The sequence below is a fragment of the Emydura macquarii genome, unplaced genomic scaffold (genome assembly GCF_026122565.2).
Source record: "Emydura macquarii macquarii isolate MOO-44397 ecotype Brisbane River unplaced genomic scaffold, CSIRO-AGI_Emac_v2 contig_312, whole genome shotgun sequence".
NCBI lineage: Eukaryota > Metazoa > Chordata > Testudines > Chelidae > Emydura > Emydura macquarii.
In genome coordinates this window covers 3,932,870-3,955,286 of record NW_027130449.1, presented here as the reverse complement: position 1 = coordinate 3,955,286, position 22,417 = coordinate 3,932,870, and the positions used below count along the sequence as shown (strand labels likewise).

Sequence of the window (22,417 nt, the reverse complement as noted above, 5' to 3'; positions counted from 1 at the left end):
ATGAAACGTTTAGACTTCTTGATTGTTCGGGTTTTTCTGTTTAAAATTATTTGTCAAATCTGATCCAAATGCATGCATAGTTTTGGAGCTCCCAAATACACATTTTCAGCTACATTTCTATTTGCCCCCACCCAAAAATGTGTCCAGCTTTGTATGCAGCCCATCACTGTCGTATCTGAGCACTGCACAATCTTTAATTTATCTTCATAACATCCCTGTGAAGGAGGGAACTCTGCAGCCTCAGACACTCTATCCAGACAATTCCTTTTTAACTTAACAGTTTGAGCAGAGTTCATTTGGATTCTGAGCAGCTGGCTGGTGGGATTGTCTCCAGGAGTCAATAACCAGGAGGATGCAATGGTGCTATCCTATTAACCTATCAGCTGGGCAGTGTACAAGCTCCCCCATGGAATCCGGAAGCTTTCAAAAGGGCTCAGGAGGAATCAGTCATAGGGATGTGGCAGGAGAAAGATTTGCCTTTTGGGAGCATTTTTTTTTTTTTTTTTTTTTTTTACATGCCAGCACCTACGTGATCACTGCAAAATTTGGGCAGGCACTTGCAGTGTTCAGAAAAACCACCTTTCATGCACGAGGGTGCCAATAAGCCCTTATTTGGATGTGCAGCAGCACCTAATGGAATGGGCCCTGAGTCTGGAGCAATGAATCCCCTAGATGACGGAGCAGGTCAGGCTTCCTTGGGAAGCTGTTAGTTCAATGCTGTTCTGTTCTTGGCTTCACCCACCTCTATCCACCCCTTAACTTTTATGAGACTGCTGAGCTGTGTTGTCTCAGGACTTAAACTGCCCCAGGGTATGATCTTTCTACACTAAAAATCTCATTGAAAACTTGAAGAACGAATGCAGTCAGACACACAGGACACTGACATCTCTCATACACCTTGTCATGCCAAAAGAGTTATTGAAACTGAATTGCTGTAGTATACTACCAGAATGTCTGCGATCACTGACTCATCCATCTTGCTGGGTGCATGCCAAGAACATTTCTTTATACACCTGGGCCAGATTCCCATCTCGCTTACACCATTTTCAATCTGGGATTACCCTACTGAAGTCAGTGGAGTTACCCCAGATTTACACTGGTGTAACAGAGATCAGTGTTTGAATCACCTCCTCCTCTCATTCTTAAAGCTTTCAATCAGAACCAAAGGAGCAAACGTAAACCACTGGTGAGTGTGTGTGACAAGTTGCACACACAGCTCAAACCAGAGGATATAAGTCTGTTACAACTATAGACGCTGACTTTTTAGGTCAAGCTGTAGCAGTTCACACTTTTAGATCAGGGAATCCCTGGTTCAATCCCCAACATGTCAACCAGAGATTGTGGCTGTCACACAAGCTTTCATTGTGTGTGCTTCAACTTTTGGTGATGTCTTACTGTCTTCTTGATGCCTCCCCTGTTACACATTAGCCATTAATGTAGGTACCAGTCTATTGCAAAAAGGACACTTTATTGTGGCATTTCTTTGTTTTGGGTCATTTATTAACCCAGAAATGTCTTCCCTCCCCCACAATATTTCTGCAAATCGGTCATTTTCACATTAAAAGCTCTCAGCCTATCCAATTGTGCATGGTTGCAGGGGAAAACGATTTGGGCACATAAGGAGATTTTTAATTTCACATTCTTTACTCAAGAAAGTTTATAATTTCAAGCCAAAGCCATGAACCATGGGGTGTTTTTCTGTCATCAGACTGGACAATCTGTGGAAATGTAAACTGAAATACAAACGTCTTAGTCTGAGGATTTCACTTTTTGTTTTGAATTTTCCCCTACATCTATAGTGGCTGCGTAGAATTACCTCTAGGGGTCCCTGCTTTAACCAGCAGAGAGGGTGTGGCTGCCATGCTGATTTCATGCTATCCTGAACACTTCCCAAAACAAAGTCATGCCTGACCAACCTGATTGCCGTCTATGAATAGGTGACTGGCTCTGTGGATGTGGGGAAAGCAGTGGATGTGATATACCTTGACTTTAGCAAAACTTTTGATATGGTCTCCCACAGTATTCTGATCAGCAAGTTAAAGAAGTATAGGTTGGATGAATGGACTATAAAGTGGATAGAGAGCTGGCTAGATCATCGGGCTCAATGGGTAGTGATCAATGGCTCCATGTCTAGCTGGCAGCCAGTCACAAGCGGAGAGCCCCAGGGGTTGGTCCTGGGGCCGGTTTTGTTCAACATCTTCATTAATGATCTGGAGGATGGGGTAGATTGCACCCTCAGCAAGTTTGCAGATGACACTAAGCTGGGGGGAGTGGTAGATACCCTGGAAGGTAGAGATAGGATACAGAGTGACCTAGACAAATTGGAAGACTGGGGCAAAAGAAATCTGATGAGGTTCAACAAGGACAAGTGCAGAGTCCTGCACTTAGGATGGAAGAATTCCATGCACTGCTACAGACTGGGGACCGACGGGCTAGGCAGCAGTTCTGCAGAAAAGAACTTGAGGGTTATAGTGGATAAGAAGCTGGATATGAGTCAGCAGTGTGCCCTGGTTGCCAAGAAGGCTAATGGCATATTGGGCTGCATTAGGAGGAGCATTGCCAGCAGGTCACGGGAAGTGATTATTCCCCTCTATTCGGCATTGGTGAGGCCGCATTTAGAATATTGTGTCCAGTTTTGGGCCCCCCACTACAAAAAGGATGTGGAGAAGTTGGAGAGAGTCCAGCGGAGGGCAACAAAAATGATTAGGGGGATGGAGCACAAGACTTATGAGGAGAGTGCTCTATCCACTGGACCACACTGACTCTCAACAATAGAGCCGGTCAGGAATTTTCTGCCAGAACGATTTTCTCATGGAGAACGCCCTTTTCACAAAAATCAAAGTTTTGTGCAGGAAAATATAAATGTTGTTAAAACATGTTGACTTGCCATCAGGCAAATTGAAATGGTGTCTCCCTGGCTGCTGGGCTGGAAAGCTCTTGTCCTTCAGGCAGAAAGGGAAATTGACAAAAACCTTCTGGGAGGGTTGCAAAGGCTGAATATCCGGATTCTCTTCCTCCTTGGCTCTCAGCCCCTATAGCTCTGGGGCCAAACAGACAGAGATCCCGGGTGATCAGCCTTCCCACCTCTCCCCAGCTCTGGGGCCAGAGAGGCTGCCTTTCTACCTCTCCAGCTCCCAGGCAGGTTGCTGTTCTGCCTCTAAAGTTTCTGGAGCCGGGGGTGGGAGGAAGAGGCAGGGAGGCAGAATGCTTCTCTGGCAGCTGGGCTTGAAGGCTCTTGTCAAATTCACAGTCTGCCTGCAGGCTGCTGCGAAGCTGAAAAATTGCTTCTCAGTTCTCCCGAGATTGAGTTTCCCTTAAATCCCCTTCCTGCTAAAAGTTCACACTTTTGACTCTTCATCTTAGTTTGGGATAAATTATTTTTTTTCAAAAACATTTTTTTTTTTTTTTTGCAGGAAGAGATTTCCATTTCCCAGCCAGTTCTATTCATTAACTGCTCTCTTTTTCCACACATTTAAAGAGTCCAATGTCCATGAAGCCACTTCAAGTTGTCCATCTTTCCTCCAGTGCCTATGGAAGGTGCTTATATAATAGCTGGTATTTCTCTCTGCCTGATTTTTTATTACCAAATGTGGTCATACCTGCCAGCCAACCTGTTCATACCACCTTCCCTACCGGCTCGTTTTCACATGCTCACTCAGCTGTAAAGCACTACAAGTCTTTGAGTGGTCATTGCTAATGTCTGTGACCTTCAGAAATAAGGCCAATAGAAAAGACAACAAACTGGCTACTTCTCATGATTTTCCTGGAACCCTCTGTTAAAAACACAAGTTGCTATACAGCATGTGTCTGCAACTCTTAACTAGGAAAATAATGGGATATTTTTAAATCAAGGCTTTATTTGATGCCAATAACATCACTCAAAAACATAATTTCTTTTTAAAGTCTAACTAATTAGGCTTACTATTTAATAAAACTAATTTTCAATTAATCCTGCTGCCCTTGGAATGAATGACACTTAGTGCTATGAGATCCTCTGATTAAAGTCCCTATGAGAAGCAATCTGTCCTGGCGAAGGATTCTATTTTGTTAGTGCCATTTCTAGGCAACTGGGATATTGTCCAAAGTAAAAATAGTAACACTGCTAATAACCCACCCCCAAACTCTGGATCGAACAGCACAGAAGATGCAGCCACTTTACAAAAGCTAGCAGGGCAAAGGATGGAATTAATTCCAAAAGTAAGGACTGGTGAAAAGGGAAGGTCAAAATGGTCAATAGTGGGCAGACCTGAAAAGAGAGGCCTTGAAAACAGCAATAGAATGTCTTGGGGGTATCCTCGGGGAGGGGAGCCTCTGATGCAAGAGGCTCCACCCCAAATGTGATCCATTCAGAACTTCCAGATGGGCAGCCAGGGCAATCCAGCCTATTGCCTACGGCTTTGAAAGCATTATAAAATGGCTGCAGTAGTGAGACGAATAACGGTTTGCACTGAACTTATGAGGAGCTTTTCATTCACGGCTCTGCAAGCACTTTGGAAAGGTGAGTTATGACCTCAAGTTTACAGACGGGGAGCCTGAGGCACGCAGCACTGACGTGACTTAACCAAGTTCAGTGGCAGAGCCAGGAATAGATTCATCCATAGACTATAAAGCCAGAAGGGACCATTGTGATCATCTGGTCTGACTGCCTGTGTACACTGGCCACAAAGCTTCCTGACTCCTGCTGAGTCCTACTGAGTTGAAATCATTAGACGCTTCTTATGCTATCTACTATGACTTAAACTTCTGCTAGCGCTCAGCAAGTATTCCTCTGTGTGTGGGTGGGTGGGAATGGAGGGGAGGAAGAAATATGCAGAGTCTGAGATGAAACATGTCCCTATTTTGGGGCTCGGTGTCATATTATCTATCTCAGCTTGGTAGGTTTGTTGCGGGATGGTATGTACCTGTAAGGAACAGATGTTTTGTGCTTGTACCTAATTAATAGGCATTGTCACTGAGCCGTAACTCATTGCTGATTTTATGTCCTTCAAAAATAAATGAAGGGTGGGAACGCTTATGTCTCTTACAGATGCCTGACTTGACCAGAGACAAACCCATATCAAAACCTAATGCCAGAACTTCAGCTGGTGCAAAGTGTTGACTTCAATGGAGCTGTGTTGAGTTACACCACTTGGCGATCCAGACTGGACAGTCTAAACATCCCCAAATGTTGTGGTTGGCTCTCATTTCTTCTATCAAACCAAAACCGTGGATTCAAACACCGGAGTTGGAGAAGTTTGGAGTCAGATCTAAACTCTGTGGCTCAGAGCAATCTGGGAGTTTGTAATATCAGCCCTAAGCATGGCAGCCTTGCGTAAGTGGAACACCTGCAGCCCAGAGTCTAGATCGCTTTGTTTAGGACTGAATTGGGGAAGTAGCAAGGCTGTGTGGCTGATGTGGCCACAGCTGTCGATATAAGAATATCCCCCTCGCAGCCAATGAAAGGCTACAGAGGAAGCATCCTACTTTTCTCCCCCCCTTTGCCTCCTACAGTATGCTTATCTTACTCCACAGAATGGGGGCAGTGTTGTCTAATGATTAGAAAAGGGGAAGGGGAGCCAGGACTCCTGGGTTCCATTTCCCTATTCTGCCACTGACTCTTTGTGCAGCCCGAGGCAAGGCAATCCCTTCCACTCCTAGGTCCTACCACAGGTTGCAATCAGCTGTGTAGCTCCTTGCTCTGATTCACACTCATTGCTCCACCCCAGAGGGGCTGGATCGCCCGGAGCCAAATGTTATGCATTAATCCGCCCATCTTACAGTGAGTGGAAGGAGGAACTGCTCTTGGCACGGCCCACCAGTGCCCTACATTTTCTGGTGAACAAAGCAATATTTTGGCAGTCACCTTCCCTGCCCCTCTCACTTTATAACAATCCTTAGTCACTGATCTGCCAAAGCTGCTAACCTCGGCTAAAGTAACGCAAGTAATGAGCTTTACTTCTTCCAGTGAGAATTCGGCTTTGTTTCCCCTGCCATCCAAGGCACACGGCAGACATTCTTCTCAATGTGACATTTCCACTGTCTTACCCTGAGGGCTTGCCATGGGGAAATACTGGTTCTCCAGTTACAGGAAACCTCCCCCGCAGCAATGTTCTTCGTGCCTGTAAGTCTGCACTGAGAGGTAACGGGAAGGATTTGCAGAGCACGACATGAATGCATATCTTAAAGACACATAGACACAGACAGACGGTCTATGTATGACCATCTTCTGCACATTTTGGGTCTTCAAAGTTCCCTTTCATGGGATTGTCCCTGATTTATGAACCACCATCAATCTCCTTCCATCAGTTCCAATCACCATCAATTCTCCTTCCAGTCACTGCTACTTATGGTTGAGTTGCTGACACCAGGGAAATCTGTTCGTGGATCTCAGTCTAGTTCCCAGTTGACAGGGGTCCACATCGCAAAGTTAACCCACCACCATCACTGACAATAATTGGCTCCTCATCTGAAGAGAGACCAAGGACTGACTAGATATAGCTACTACACTGTCCTCTCAGCCCACTATGCCTCAACCTCCGACTTGAAACGCAGTGTTGGGGTGAGTCAAGCACTGAGGCATTTTGGGATGAGAGAAGAGCTTAGTGGCCAGATGTGATCAATCCTCAAACTCTTTGCTGAAAGGAGGCCAATTCAGAGTTGAGGCTTTCCAGGCTGCTCTATGGATAAACAGAGCGCTGTGGTCTAGCGCCTTTTGTTGGTATTACACTTCACTTGCAATTTTCTCCTTTTAAGAATTAACCAGGTGACCCCAACAGTGAAAGTACACTGCTTGAAATGTAGCAGATGCATGTATTGACTCCTTGGCCAGTGGAAAAGCACAGGACAACTGAAGATGACTCCACCACCTTGCTTGATGGTGCCAGACAACGGGCCAGAAGAAACAAGTGGGCCAACACAACAGCCTGTTCACTACGGGTAATTAAATTTATGAGCTCATGAGAAGGAAGCTTTTACCACAGCTACTGAGAGTCAGATGGGATCACAAGGCAACTGGTAGTTGATAGGGTTGCTGAAAAGACCACTCAGGAGGCCTCTTTTGCTCTTTTTTTTTAGTTTCTGTGGAGCGTATCTGATCTTGGACCTCAGCTGCAAAACCTGTACCAGGAATAGAGAGGGGGCAGAGGTGGGGGAGGTGAATGACAAAAGAAAGGGTGCTAACTGTGATCTGTTCTCTCGGAGACATTCAACACCGTGGGAGACTGAGCACACAAGGTACTATGCACCTTGCCTGCGGCACAGCTTTAACTTACACAACCACCTGATTCCTGGAAGCCTTCCACACAGTCGTAATGGCAGCTTCCTCCACGTGTATTTTCCCCTGGGCTAACTGCTCTGAACAATACCCCCCGTGTGTTTGACTTTCCTTGTGCATTGGGCAGGCTGGGCTTTCATCAAGAAATCCATCCCCTTTGGTCACCACAGGGCAAATGCCTCTCTCCAGGGCCATGGAGGCAGCAGCACCCTTCTAGAGCACTAGCACTCAAGGAGAGCCACCTATTGAAAGAAAGTGGGGAGCAGAGAGATGGGGGCTACTTGGAACCGTGCCAGAGAACTATAGGCAGGAATTGGCTCTGCAGCTGATACAGAATGAAATTGGGGTTTGGGGGTAGGAAAGGGAAGGCGATGAGCTCAAGGAAAGAAGCTACGTCTGACCAAGTTGTGAGTGGAGTGGGGTGGGGTGACTGAACCTGCGATAGGAGTGAAGCTCTGTCCTATGAAATACTGGGAGATTACCTAGAAAAATGGGATGCAAAGTTTAACGGACACGCTTTCCTGGGAACACCTTCTGTTCCCTTATCCTCACTTTTCCTAACCTCCTTGCTCCCTCTCTTTGCTTTTCATCTGTTTTCCTCCCTTAGATGAAGTGATTTCATTCTTCTCTAAGACTCCTGCACACATCCCCACCCCATTACTGGAATCTGCTCTTTGCAATGAATCCCCCTCTGGTTGTGCCTCAGTGGGTCAAGGGCCTGGTTCAGGTGACACCTTCTACGGGTGCATATTGGTACTGGTGTCTCATGTGCACAAGGAGTTGATGCAGCAGCCACTCACTCACAACTGGGTGCCACCATGGGATGGACCAGTGGTGGGGAACTTCACTCACCCTGGAGTTTGAACTCACAGGTACACAGAAGTTGGGATGTTCTCTTCAGCCTGCAGAACTGGCTTGGAAATCTCATAAGGACTGGCTCCCTCACAAGATTTTGAGCCAATCTAGTCATATAATTAAAAGCACTTTTGTCTATTTGAAAAACATGCCAGGACATTTCCAACAACTTCCTCATTCCCCAAGAGGCTCAGCATAGCCTGCTGATCGTGGCTGTTCCAATATCTAAATCCAGTTCTGCCACTGATTCACTGTAGGATCTTCGGCAAGTCACCTGATCTCCCTGTGCAAAACAGGGATAATATTAATTCCTTTGTCTGTCTTGTCTATTTAGATGGTAACCTCTTTGGGGGCAAAGATTGTCTCTCACTATATATTTGTACAGTGGCTTGCACAGTGGGTTGATATCACTCAGCTGCAAAAACCTTTGCATATAATTTGTTAGAAACCACAACATGGCTCTATAGACTTTCTCCTCTCTCAGGGCCAGACCCCCTGAAGTCAATGGCCAGTGTTCCATTGACACTGGATGAGGCTCCTGTTGTTGCTGACCTCCGAGAGTTAAATAAATCTTGCCTCCTGCTCTCTGGATTTCCATTTTCATTGCTGCACCTTTGTTCCTGAAGGAGCCTGTGCATTTACATTTGGTCATTAAGGTTAGTGGGGAGGCTGAGGACTCCAGCAGCTACCTGCTCCCTCAGTGCACGGAGACCAAAAGGAAATGCAGGGGCTATGAGGTTTCTTACACTCATTACCTGTAATGACAGAAGCTTCTGGAGGGGAGAATACAAGTGCATTGACTTGTTTTTCTATCCAAGAGGCACAGCAGCTGCCCAGCTAAAGATCCAGGATCACCGATCACTCATCTTTCTATTAATACACCAGCGTGCGTGGCTGTTTATGTGGGAAGATACATAGGCTGTCAGAGGGATGGTTCAGTGGCGGAATTTCCAGCCCAAGAATGCAGATACATCTGGATTTTGGTCAATTGTTATAGACCACTGTGCTGTTCTTACGCATAAGGAAAATCTTGAGAAGAGTTTGCCCATCACTATTGTACAGACACCTACGTCAGCTTATTGTCATTTCTATTTTCATTATTGCGGTAGCACTCAGGATACGTTCAGCATTTTCCAGATGCAGAGTGAGACATGCTGTCTGCCACTGGGAGGATAAAGTCAGAGCTCTTGGTTTGGAGAATGACTTTGCTTTGGATATCAACTCCTTGGCAGTGGTAAACACAAAATAAAAGCAGTGCTGAGAGATTGCCAGCCTGGCTACAGTTGATGCAGTTATTAAGTAAACAACTCTCTACAGTATTGACTTTACCACTGTATGTCCTATATTTAAAATACATAACAGGATATACCTCCAGAAAAACTCTTATTCTACAAATAGCCTTTTCCAAAGATAAACCAGCATCAAAGGCGTTAAATCTTCCTTTGTTGACAAAACTGACAGGGTTGATCAACATTTTTCTGTCAAATCTGTTTTTCAACATAAGAAATATTTTTAGCAAAAAAAAGGTCTGCTTTCTGAGGACAATTTTGACTTTTAGTTGAAAAAACAAACAACTCCAAAATGAAAAATTTCAATTTTGACATGCCACAATGGTGACTCATGGGAGCTGTAGTTCAGCTGCCTCATGCCCCGCTTCTTCCTAATGGGCCAAGTCCCCCAGATACACTACATCTCCTATGATGCACCACACAGCAGCTCAACAATTGGGGAGACCATGGTATATCATGAAAGATGTAGTCCAGCAGTTGAAAGCCAATGGGATTAGAATTCCATGTGCCTAAATCATGTCTGAAAATGGGACTGAAGGGCCGATGTCAATAAGGCGCTCTTGGAAAATGTTACCTTGCATGTGAAGTTGTCAATCTCATACAAACACGGCAGCCTACATTTTCAAAAGTAGCTAGTGATTTTGGGTGTCCAACCTGGGGGACTATACGGGCAGCTTCTTTTTCAGAGAGAGGGTGCCCACCACTTACTGAAAATCAGGCCCCTTTAAGGCGTTGCCAGTTGAGCACCCACAATTCGCTCATCACTTTGGGAAATCTAGGCCATTTCTCCCTATTTTTTTTGCAGAATTAAAAAAAAAAAAAGAATTTTCTGGGCTCAGACTAAATGAAGTTATTAATCTCACTGTCTCTTTCTTAAAAGCCTTCATCTGGAATACAAATTGTACAGCGTTCAGAGACTCCCCAAACTAGTAATTTTTATAATATTCCTCTAACACATCCTAGTGGAAGAAGGAGAAAAGCCTATAGTTCTGTATCCTTTTTTAATTTCTCAGTGTTGGGACTGATCTTTAACACAATTAAATCTGATTTTTCTTCAGTACCCCTTGAAAGGCTCAACCCTGCTCTTTGAAGCCAGTGACAAAACTCCCATTGAGTTCAATGGTAGGAGAGTTGGGCCCTCACTCTGTGACACTATATCAAATGGCCCAAATTGCATTAGGCCACGTGATGCAACTGATCCAATTAAAATGAGTCACCAATGCATGACAGTGTCTCGTTTTCTGCCTCTAGGGGGTATGGCATCAAAAATATCCGCATTAGTTACTTCACTATGTCAAACATCTTTAGCAACCGCAAGGATGGGTAGAGCCAACTTCTGTCAATTTTCTGGCTTTCTGGACTGTCAGCCCCCTCAAGTCTAGACACATTTTGCTGAGGCATACAGAGGTAAAGTGACTTGCCCAAGGTCATACAGGAAGTCTGTGGCAGAGCAGGGACTCAGACCCAGATCTCCCATGTCCTAGGCCAATGTCCTAACCAACAGTCCTCCCTTCTTCTCTGCCAAGGGACACACCCATTGCTTAAGTCTTGGTTGAGGTTGGAAGGTACCGTGGTACCCGATGCAACAAAAACATAGGTTCTTTAAGTGCTGCCAATAGTTACCTGCCTGAGAGAGGGATTGGGGGGAGTAGCTGATGGATGAGTGTGCCCTGATGATGAAAAGTGCTGCATAAGTGGTGTTAGATTGATTATTGATGACTGAGCCAGTAAGACAATGGGATGACTAATAAGAATGGTTAAGCCTTTACATCGGTGCTTTTTCCTCTTCAAAACAGGCTACGGCAGATCCTTCTTCCACTGAAGCGAGTGGCAAAACTTCCATTGGCTTTAACAGGTGTAGAACCTGGCCCTTCAAACCTGTGGTTCTGTTAACAAATCCATCGCTCCATTATGCTCTTGTACGTCAGCCATTGGGAAATAGCCACCACCCACGAACCCCTGGCCGCCACTCCATCAAAGCAGCATGACAGGAAGGGAAATATCTTCTGCATGGCAATAACACCAACCACCCAGCAATAATCCAACTCCAAAGCAATGAGAAGCATGAGAGATGTACGCTACTGTGAGCTCCAGTGGTCACGTCTGCACTGCATGGCAATGACACCAACCACCCAGCAATAATCCAACTCCCAGAGGCCTTTCCCAGCATGCACTGGGCTCAATGTAAAACCTGGGGAGGGTCCGCTGGGGATAGTGTCTCTTTTGTTTGTCCCGACGTTCTAGTCAGTGATCAGGAGCGGGAGGGCAGGGACGTCCCCATTACACCACAGATCGGATGATATGAACCGTGCAGGGTGTGAGTAGTCCTGCTCAGAAAAGAGGCAGCCGTCAGGAGGTACGTGGCTATTCCCTAACCTGCTGAGCTCAGATGTAAAATAGGTCACCTGATTCTAACAAGTGCTGGGCAATTTCCACTGTGATTACCCTGGGGGTGCAGGGGAGGGAGGCCCGCAGGGGGAGGTTAGCAACTTCTTTCAGCCCTCAGAGGTCCTTCTGCACAGGTTCCCTTAGTTAGCTTTGTCAGCTCCGCACTTCTGCTATATCTGAACCATTTAGCCGCCACTGCTAGCCCTTTCTAGCAGGGTTTATGAAGTAAACCACGGCCTTAATGTGCCATTGCATATAGATGAGCTGGCAACCAGTTTGAGCTAACACAGCGACACATAAATACAAAAGGAGACCTTAGGCTCTCTTCCATCGGATACAGGAACTGTAGGACTGAAGCACTGAAGAAACCTACAGCTCCTGGGATATTGCAAATTACTCATCGCACAAGAGCAGAGCAGCCTTTTCTCCCTTCTGTGGCCATCCCTACTGCTTAGCAAACAAGGTAAGGGTGAAATTCCAGACTGTCTTCTTGAAAGCTGATAGAGATAAATCTTTATCCACCTCCGTCCCAGAGGGGCTTGCCCAGCCATTTGCAGGCACAGGTATGGGTAAAGTTAGCCTTACTGCATCATCCAAATGCACCCTAAACGCAACTTGCTGACTGCACCCTTTGTGCCTTATGCCCTCCCACAGCCTTAAGGTCAAAGTACAGCCTAATGATTGAAACAGGAGACCTGGAGCCAGGGCACCTGGGTTCTCAGGTCCGTGCGCCCACTGACTTGCTCGGGGACTTTGGCAAGTCACTAAAGCGCCCTCTGCCTCAGTTTACACATCTGTAAATGATGTATAAAACACAGGGGTGCTGCACAGCTTAACAAGATACTGCCAACAGGAACATTTCGCACCTATTTTAGTTACATGTAAACATCTAAAATTATTCAGATTAGCGAGGCAGGATGATCCACTGGTCAGGGCACCAGCCTGAGATTTGGGGGATGTGGGTATAATTTCCTGCTCTGGCACAGACTTCCGTGCAATTTTAGGCAAGTCACTTAGGCTTTCCATGCCTCTGTTTTCCATCTGTACAATGGGAATAATAACACTGCCCTACCTCACAAGGTGTTTTGAGGATAAATACAGTAGAGACTGAGGTGCTCAGATAGTAGCGTGATGGTATCTAATATAGATGGATTACTATAACTGAACAAAATTGCAGAAAGACCTTTCGTTCTCTACTTTTTCCATTTTGTACATATAACAGCGCTTTGTGCATAGTCAGTTTCTTTGTTCCCTGGATGGAGTCAGTTACTTTTTCCACAGCTGAAAGGATCGTTATAAATATCAGCAGGGAGGTAGAAAAATATGTATACATGTTAAAAATGAATTCAGAAAGCAGGACATTCTGTTTAAAGAGTGCTTTGTCAGAAGCTGGTCATTTAAAAAAAATCAATTTTTAAAAAGTTCCAGCTTATGGTGACCCTTTAATGAAATATTTGGAACATTCTTGAGATCCTTTGATGAAAGGCAACATAAAAGTCCAAAGAGTTTTTACTTGAAGATGGAAACTAACCAAAGGATCTTGCATGGTGACATTCCACCAGAGAAAGAAAAAATATCTTTCCCTGCTATTGAAAGTTCTAAGTTAGAAAATAACCAAGCGACAACTTGAATTCTCAGCAAAGGTAGGAAGTGTCCTTTGAAACTCCTAACCTGCGCCAGAATCCCAAGACATACAAATTGCCAATTTCTATCCATATTAAAAGTCTCCTAAAGTATTTTTAAATGGACTTACAGAAAGATGCAGTTCAGAAAGCTTTTGTTTGCTTATACTATGTTGTTTTATCGTTTGCATCACATCTCTCTCTTACAAAACCTCTGCTATTCTCAGCAATCAAACCTTCTCTCAAGGCACTTTCTGACTAACAAACACAGCTGTTTTCTTTTTAATTTCTATCCTGAACAAATGTGAAGTGATCCGTGAAATCTAAGTGACATATAATTTGTGGTCATCACTCACTGTGTTTGGTTGTGCATAAATATCACAAAACCATAAAAGAGAGAGACAAAGTTCAGTTTGTTCTTTAAAAGGAAAAATACTCAGGGCTTGACTCTTATTTCCACAAAGGTCCCATTACACCTCTCTGGCAATTTAAAAGAGGTCTTGGAGAGAATGTAAATTATATTTAGTCAAGAGTGATGTAAAGGAACCTTGTCTGAAATGAGAATGATGCCTTCACAGTGTATTGGACTGGGAGACTCAGATTTCATTCCTTCCTGTGACACTGACCTGCTGTGTGACCTTGGGTAAGCCATTTTGCTGCTCTATGCCTCAGTTTCCCCATCTTTAAAAAAGAGGCTGATGATTTTGACTTTGCTTTGTACATTGCATTGAGACAAATGGATGAAATGCTTGGTTCAAGAGCCAAGTATTATTATTACTTCTTATGTATGATAATATTGTATCCAAAACCAATTTTGATTAAAAGAAGTGAGAAAGCAATAGTAGCCAGATAAACATCTTGCTTTGAAATGTTTTAACAGGATCTTGAAAGTCCCTGGAACTTTGCCATGTAAATACAAAATAAACATTTTTAACCTAAGCATGGCTCAGAATTTGAACTAGAAAAGGGAGAGGATGGGGGCTAGTGGATACTTTTTGAATGGATTTCATAAGCGTTGCTCATGTGGGTGTCTTTTATTTTGGATTTTCTGATAAGACGCTCTGAACTGCCAGCCAGGGTTTGCTTTGGGCAGATCAGACTTTCTGATTGGGCATGCATATCCCTTTCTTCTTAATGAAGTGATTTTTCTGCTCTTGTGTAAGAGCAGACAGATCACAGCTTTGGAATGGCTGAGTGATTTCTAAAGATCTGCATCCAGGTCCCCAGCTGGCTTGTATGTGTGGAGCATCACTGAAGACCTTGGAACTATGCTGATTTTCATCAGCTGAAAACTGGCCCCTGCATTTTCCAACTCCCTTCCCCCTGAATTCCCAGAGAGAGACACCATCTTGGCCGCTGCTGCAGGGGTGATCCTATGTTTCCAGTTTCTGTCCCGGGCCCTAGACAGAGAGCTTCACAGTATAAAATAGTTCCACACTCTTGTGGAGTGTGGTAAGAAACCAGGAGACAGCAATCCCAGTCCAAGGATTTACTTGCATTGGATTTCAGCCTATGTCCAACATTCTCTTCCTCCTCTGGACAGCCAAGAGTTCTACTGCTAGACTGAGCAAAGACCTTCCCTATCCCATTGGATCAATTATCCACCTCCACAGAGAGGGGAAACGCTTCAGTCCCCGTAGATCCAAATGGCTGAAGTTTGTTTGTTGCACCTGTAACATTATTACAGACCAGTTGACTGTAGCGGTGACAGGATCAGCCTCAGAATCCAGCATGGTCTTTGGAGCTCATGTTCTTTGGGGAATAGGTAAGTCTTCAGGAGTATTTCTCAAGCGGAGACAAAGCACATTTGATGAGAGTTTCTTCCAAGCATAAGGAGAAGCTTGAAGGAATGACCAGAGATGGGGCTAGGCAACGGAGATAAATGGAGTGGTCAAACCTTGTGATGAAACATTGGATTGAAACTCAGAAGATCTAGGTTGGATTCCCTGCTCTGGCAACGTTTTGAAGGATTAGCTGAAACTTTAGGAAACAAGGGCACAGCGTCAGGCCCCTTCCAGAGCCATAACTAGCCATGGATGATCAGGGCATGACAGTGATGAGAAAAGCCTGCAGCTGCTTAAGAGGTTTTTCCCCTTTCTCCTGGCCAAAAAGATGAGCCACAGCGATCCGCATATTTGCTCCTTCCAGACTGTATTGCTGCTGCTTATTGTTCTTGTGTCCTACATCCTCTAATGGATTCTACCCTGCTCCCTATGCCAGTTCAAGGCCCTGGTCCTGATCTTCAGAGTCATCAATGGGTCAGGACCCAGCTACATCAGCAACCACATCTCCATCTCTGACCCATCAAGATCACTGCATTCCTCCTCTTAGACAATGCCATGAACAAAACCCAAGACAAAGGGCTGGGAGCAAAAGACAAAGCATCTCAGTTAAGAGGGTTTTGAATGTGCTATTGAGGAGACCACATGACCCCTAGAGGGGTCATGAACATGAATATAGTGTCAGGGGCATGACCACCTTACTTGAGTGTATTTATTTTGTGAGGAACTAGATCCTGGCTAGACGGGAGGGGATCTTGGTATGGAAAAGGTTGAGAACCATTGGGTTAGATGAACCCAAAGTCTGAGCACTTTTTTTACATGCTGCAATATCTCCCTTTCTGATAATGCTTTTCCATTACAGTCATATGTAAACAGAGTATATACTTCAGAGAAGAATCTCCGACAGGCAGGAAGGCTGGAAAGCAGAACATTCCTCTACTTGACCTTACTGTGCAGCTCTACCTGTGTACCTCATTTTTTAAAATAATTCAATGAGGCGTCCTATAGAATCCTCTAAAACAGAGGAGAAAGAAGCTTTCCTTCTGCAAGACCTAGATAATGGCTTTTGGCTTTAAAGAGGGAAGAACAAAGCCCAAGCTGTTATCTTGGAGAGGGGACGGTGGAGTTGAAAGATGATACAGAGCAGTGATACTCATACTGGGGCGTGCGAGCTGCAAGTGGCTCTTTAACAGGTCTCCTACAGCTCTTTGCACTACATGATATTAAAAAACTGTGTGATTTAATTATTAACCAATCAGGATGCTTCTACTATGTTATTAACCAACTGTAGTTGTTAAAATAATACTTGGTCACTCATTTTGCTGGGAGAACAACATATAAATAATAAATGAAACAATGAATTCACAGTACTGTGGCTCTTTTGGGTCATGTTGCTTGCTAATTTGGCTCCTGAGACACTGAGGTCTGAGTATCACTAGTATAAAGGTAAGAATGGCAGGGCTTAGCCAAGGGCTGGATGGGAAGGGAGAATTCCCCATTGGCAAAAGCATCCCATGCTCTTACAAAATGTAAACAATGCAAATAATAGGAACCCAAGAGCAAAGTATTTATGGCTTGTGGTTGATGCTATCTACAAGCTTTGATTGATTAATATCCTTGTCGTACGTGGCTGTTTATAAAACATTTGTTATCTTGCATATAAACATCCATAGAAAAGGAACAGACAAGGTAGCCAACGTGTGTTGTGTCAGGGACAGGTGTGACTGATTGTAAGGTGAGCTACAAAAAAGAGTTTTTTGCTCTACATGTGTGCTCTTTTCTAGCTGGAGCTGTTTTTATTCACCTCAGTGTTTCTTTTTCCTGGGTGGTTTGTACCTTGGAATTAACAGGCACATCAACACTGGTCTTCCTGGGTTTCCCTGGAGGTCTTTCTGGGGGCAACAGGGAAGTTTATTGTGTTTTCCCACACCTTAATTGAATGGTGAATGAGTGAATTAGTCATTGCAGTGAATGACGTGACCATAAAGAGCTGGTTATTATCCCATTATCATTATCCCAGTTTAATGCAGGTGTCACTCCATTGATTTCAAGAGTTATACTGGTGTAAGATTGGGGTAACACTTATGAATCAGCCCCAAAGAGTGACTAAAAATCACTTCCCTTCTCAATGGCTCAGATCTTCACCCTCTTGTTTTTTTTTAAATTTTACTGGTTCTTCATTCACCATAAAGTCTTCCAGGCTAGACAGGACCCGAATTATGAATGTTCAAGCTGGCTTAGATCCAGGGGTTCTAGCTGAGGTGAACATCTACTAGTTTTTACCATTGGGATCAAATCTGCAGCCACTTTGTACACAGCACTCCCAAGGAATTTAGCATGAACCAGGGGAGGTCTGTGATGGTGAGAGAGATGGACTCTTCAAATAGCCCCCATGACTGCTGTGGTGTTTCTCCTCTTTCCAAGGAGGAAGCTGATCGGTGTTCTTCTGGGACCCAAGGGGTCTGGAATCCCTGCACAGACTCAGACCTTGTTCATGGGCTTTCCCCAGTCCTGCCCCTTTCCATGCTTGTTACTCTGCCAATGGGGTCTGCAGCTCCTGGATGCAGCTGCTGCCCCATTGGAATTACTATTGATTGTGCACAAAGCTTTATAGACAACCCTGCCCCAATGCAGTTAACATCCAGCTACCATGGAAATCATCTCTAGAAATTACAATTTATCTGGACCCCTGCCTCCTCCCCCTCCCTCATTGGTGTTTTACACCTCAGCAATATTTATCTTGGCCTCTAATATTTAAAGGCAAACCCTGCATTCCTACCAGCAATAGGCTAACCTTGTTTTCAGAAACTTCCAAGGTGCTTATTGAGCTTTGACTTGCACGGACTAAGCAGGTGACTGTCCCTGGCCTTCGGACCCCACGGAGGAGGGAGAATGAAGTGGGTGGGAGGAAAGAGGCTCTCATGCTTCATTTCCTCTGATTAAATCACTTGCCAGTTTCCAGCTCTATCCAGATCTGTTGTTTGTCCTTGACCGTTTGGGGAGAGGTGCAACTTACTGTAGCCCTAGGAGTTCATGTTCATACTTCTTGACAGCAAAAACACCTGATGGAGCTGCCCTCTATACGAGCCAGCTAGTCGCTTCCACAAATACACTGGTAAGTCCTGATATTCTGGGGCAAGAGGGCAGCCCATAAGACCAAGTGTGATCAGACTTGGGGATCTGTCTGCAAGCTGATCACCTTTTGAAGGCGTGCAAGAACTCCCTACCCGTACAGCACCGTGCGCCTTGCACCTGATCCCGTAAGCTGTTGAGTGCCTTCTACAGGGTGCTGTGTGTAGCTGCAAGACTCTTGACTCCAATGGGAGTGGAGGGAGCTCAGCAGCTTGTAGAAGGTGCTTAGTTTTACGTTTCGTTGAATGATGAGAAACAAAGGAACAATACAGCAAAGCGTCCATGAGAGAGCAGTGTGTGCGCCTCCCCTCTGTAGCAGGGAAGGGGTGGTGCAAGCACTTCCCTAATGCTCTCTGTATTGTGGTTCCATGCTGTCCACCAAACAGCCTATGCTGGTCAGTACAAATGTTATTCATTTCAAAGTACAGCTCCTTCTGGTTAGCGAAGCTGCTCGTGAGCCCATCCTTATTTGTCATTCAGAACAAACACTATGGACAGCAAATGTTCAGACTCAGGTGGCTCGTGTGTTCACTGGTTGTGTTATATAACTGATTGTTCACATGCTATTATTTCTGCTCTGTTTGGACAATTGAAACATTTCCCTTCCCCCTCCCTCCCCCCAAACAAATGAATTTTTGGACAAATCATCATTTGTGCAACTTTTGAGATTCATGGACATTTTCACAGCTACTAGGTGGTCATTCGACTAGTTGCAAAGAACAAATATGGGAGATAGAGGCTCTTGTACTTAAGATATTTGACTGGAACCCAGGATTTCATTTCCTGGCTTTGTCCCAGACTTGAATTCTGTGTTATCTTGGACAAATTATTTAGGGTAATATGTTCAAAAGCAAGTGACTTAGGTGCCTAAGCCCCATTGATTTAGGCTCCTAAATGCCTAAGGCACTTTTGAAACTGGGACTTAGCTGTTTGATCTCTACAGGCCACTTTTTGAAAGGTATTTAAGTGCCTAAATGTGCAGATAGGCACCTGGTAGGATTTTCAAGAGCACCTGTGCAGGTAAGGCACCTGACTCCCACGCCTTTCAGTGAGCCTCAGTTCCCTCTCTGTGACTTGTTCACAAACGTACTTCCTCTCTCTCACCCTCATCCGCCTTGTCTCTTTAGAATGTAGGCATTTCTAGCAGGAAGCATCTCTCTGTACTATGTACAGCACCCAGCACGAGGAGACCCTGCTCTAGTAATATGAATGATAATATAATAGGATCCTGGTGATCATACCGACTAACTCAACACTTCTTTGTGAGAATATCTGCAAACAGCTTACTCTTAGTGCAGCTCTACAATCCACTTTCCCCAAAGCCATTGTGTATTCTCTTCTATATTTGTTTTGCTAGATGTTAAGATTTTAGATAGGGACACAACAATTTTTCTTCTCCCTGGGGACTGTACAATTTTGTATTGAGATGGCAGGCAGGAGTCTTTCTATCTAAGTATTTCCATAGTATCTGAGTGCTACTAGAACTATGGCAGTTCCCAGACTGATACTATTTTGCCTGTCCATAACCATCTTCCACGTAAGGATCTCCAAAACTTTTATAAACATTAAATGAATGTATCCTTCTAACACCCCTGATGTCATTATTGCCATATTACAGATGGGAAAACTGAGACCTAGAAAAGGGAAATATGATCAAGGTCACACAGAAAGTCTGTGGCAGAACCAGGAATTGACCTCAAATCATGAGACTCCCAGGGTAATACTTTATTGTTAGACTATGTTCCCTGCACCCAGATGCCTTCCTTATAGAGGGAGATGTTTTTGGGTATGGGTTGAGACAGAGACTGCTCAGTACATTTTTTTGTTTGTTATGGAAAAGCACAGAAGAAAGCTGTGATGGATATTGCTTGCTGACCTTGAAAATCGGTCCAGTTATTTGGGTTTGATTTTGTAATGGGTTTGATTTCAAGTCAGCTGTAAACATTCTGGAAATAAGAATATCAGGTCTTAACATGGGAGATACTTTAGGGAGGCTTGGGGGGGCAAATCTATGACTGGCAAAACTCAGTGGACTCCAGCAAGGTTAAACCAAGGATGAATTTGGCCATATATGTTTAAATTAAAATTGGGCAGGCACTTAGTGCATTGTGCAGCAATGTTAATAGCTACATCTGCTATGGGGAATGCAAAGTAGCTTTTTTACATTCAGCTTGTTCATACGCCTCTTCACATTGATGACCCAGGTGACGGGTCAGCAATTCACTCAATGCAAATTGAAAGCCAGGAACGTCTTGCAAGTCAATTACACTTAGACAAATCATTAGGAATACAACGCTATTCTAGTCCTTCAGATACAAGTGGCTTTGTTGGTGAAAATTTACACATTTCAAAAACAGTAGGGCCAAGTTCTGCATTCAGATCCGCACATAGCACTTCAGTGATCTTCAAATGGAGATGGGCAAGTGTATCTGAAAGCCCTTAAAAAGAGACAGACATCAGACCTAAGCAGGGACACCCTGGATTCATACAGGGGTGAATTCCAGTGCATAACATTGAATTCCTATAATAAAAAGACATTTGCTTCCTGGAGGAGGGGTGAAATTATAAAAGGTCAGGATGACAGATTAGACAGACACAGGCCTAATGTGAGGCTTAATTCATTAATAGTTTAGGGCCCCATCCTGTTCTTTATGGTAGAGAAGAAATAGGATTTGGCTGTAATAAATCCCAAGGGGATTGTTTCATGAGGCTTCAGGACACAGATGGACCCTTTGGCTCATAGGCCAACTGTACTAGCACAGGCTGCATCAGTGAATGGGGTTTTCAAAAGTGCCAAGCACCTATCTCCCTAGTTGAAGTTGGAAGGTCACACTTTTGAAAATCAGGCTCTACTGTCACAACACAGGATCTCCACATGTCCTGGCCTGGATTTAGCAGCCATGGGAGGCACTGCTAACCATGCCACGTATCCCGTATGAGACGTACGTTGCCAGCTGCTATTATTCTTGTCATGATGTGGATTAAAACAGTTACTCCCACAATTGGTGGTGAAGCAGAGTTCAGAAGACAAAGAATATAATGGAAGACACGTCAAGAGAGTATGGGCAATACCGGATTATAACAGAAATCAGGGATCCCAGCACCAGCACGAGGACAAAGACTGCTCAACTGTGGATTGCAACACCAGCAGCTGAATGGGTTGCTTCGAGTCACTCCATTCACACTTACAGTTGGGGTACTGGAACATGAAAAGAAATCTTCCAAACGACTAGTCTGCGATGCTCTTACTGTTGTTCCTGAATCGACTAAGCGGCCAGGGTGGAGTTGTACAAATAAGAGCCTAAGTTGCAGGCTGTGTAGAGGCAAGGCTGCAGCCAATTTAGAAGAGGAAAGAAGCACAGAGATTTGTTGGCAGGCAGCTGACGGGCTTTATCTTTGCATGACATATTGTGGGCTTACAAAGGTGCATATTCGAGGGATGGAAAATTACTGGATTTAAAGGTGAAATAAGCTTTGCACTGTTACAAACTGAGCTTTTCTTGTATGCCAAAAGGACTGTCTTTGGACCTTGGCAAAACAAGGGAATGTTCCACAGAGGATATGAGATTGTATGTAATCTATCAAGATACTACATAAACTACCAAGCCCCAGACACATGCTAAAGTGAGACCTAAAGAATAGGAATTTGTATAGAAGAGAAAGGACCTAAAATACACACACTTACTTTAATTCATGGATACGTGCATCTGTGATTTTGTGTAACCACCTTTCAAGAATGTGGTGGATCAAGTCACAGTTACTTACAAAACAGGGAATGCTTAAACCTTTGACCTTGTCACCTAAGACTTACAGCAAGAAATAATTAGAGGCCCTAAGCTCTTTCCCCAGATACTCTCACTCATTCTGGTACCAGCTTTAACCTACTCTGAGTCGGCTGTGGTCAGTGACTTATGAATCATGTGACCGAGGAATTGGAAGGGATAGAATGAAATTAAAAAGGAAAAGGAAAAATTGTGCTGTAGACGTTAGGACTGGAGCCTAGGCTCTGGGACCCTCCTGTCCTGCAGGGTCCTGAATGTCTACATCACAGCCCAAGCCCCACGAGCCCAAGTCAGCTGACATGGGCCAGCCGCGAGT

At 44.4% G+C, this 22,417-nt stretch overlaps 1 protein-coding gene across 3 annotated transcripts in view; it reads left to right on the top strand.

The window, feature by feature from the left end:
• The first annotated feature begins 11,673 nt into the window (after positions 1–11,673).
• Positions 11,674–22,417, top strand: part of KCNJ1 (potassium inwardly rectifying channel subfamily J member 1) — a 34,628-nt gene continuing 23,884 nt past the window's right edge. The window contains exons 1-2 of one of the 3 annotated variants that reach the window (XM_067563721.1): positions 11,674–11,752; positions 12,125–12,247. The gene's annotated coding sequence lies outside the window, so the exon portion shown is untranslated. Of the gene's footprint in view, positions 11,753–11,923; positions 12,248–22,417 lie in introns of those variants that run through there. The other 2 variants (XM_067563739.1, XR_010922724.1) reach the window with 2 other exon arrangements.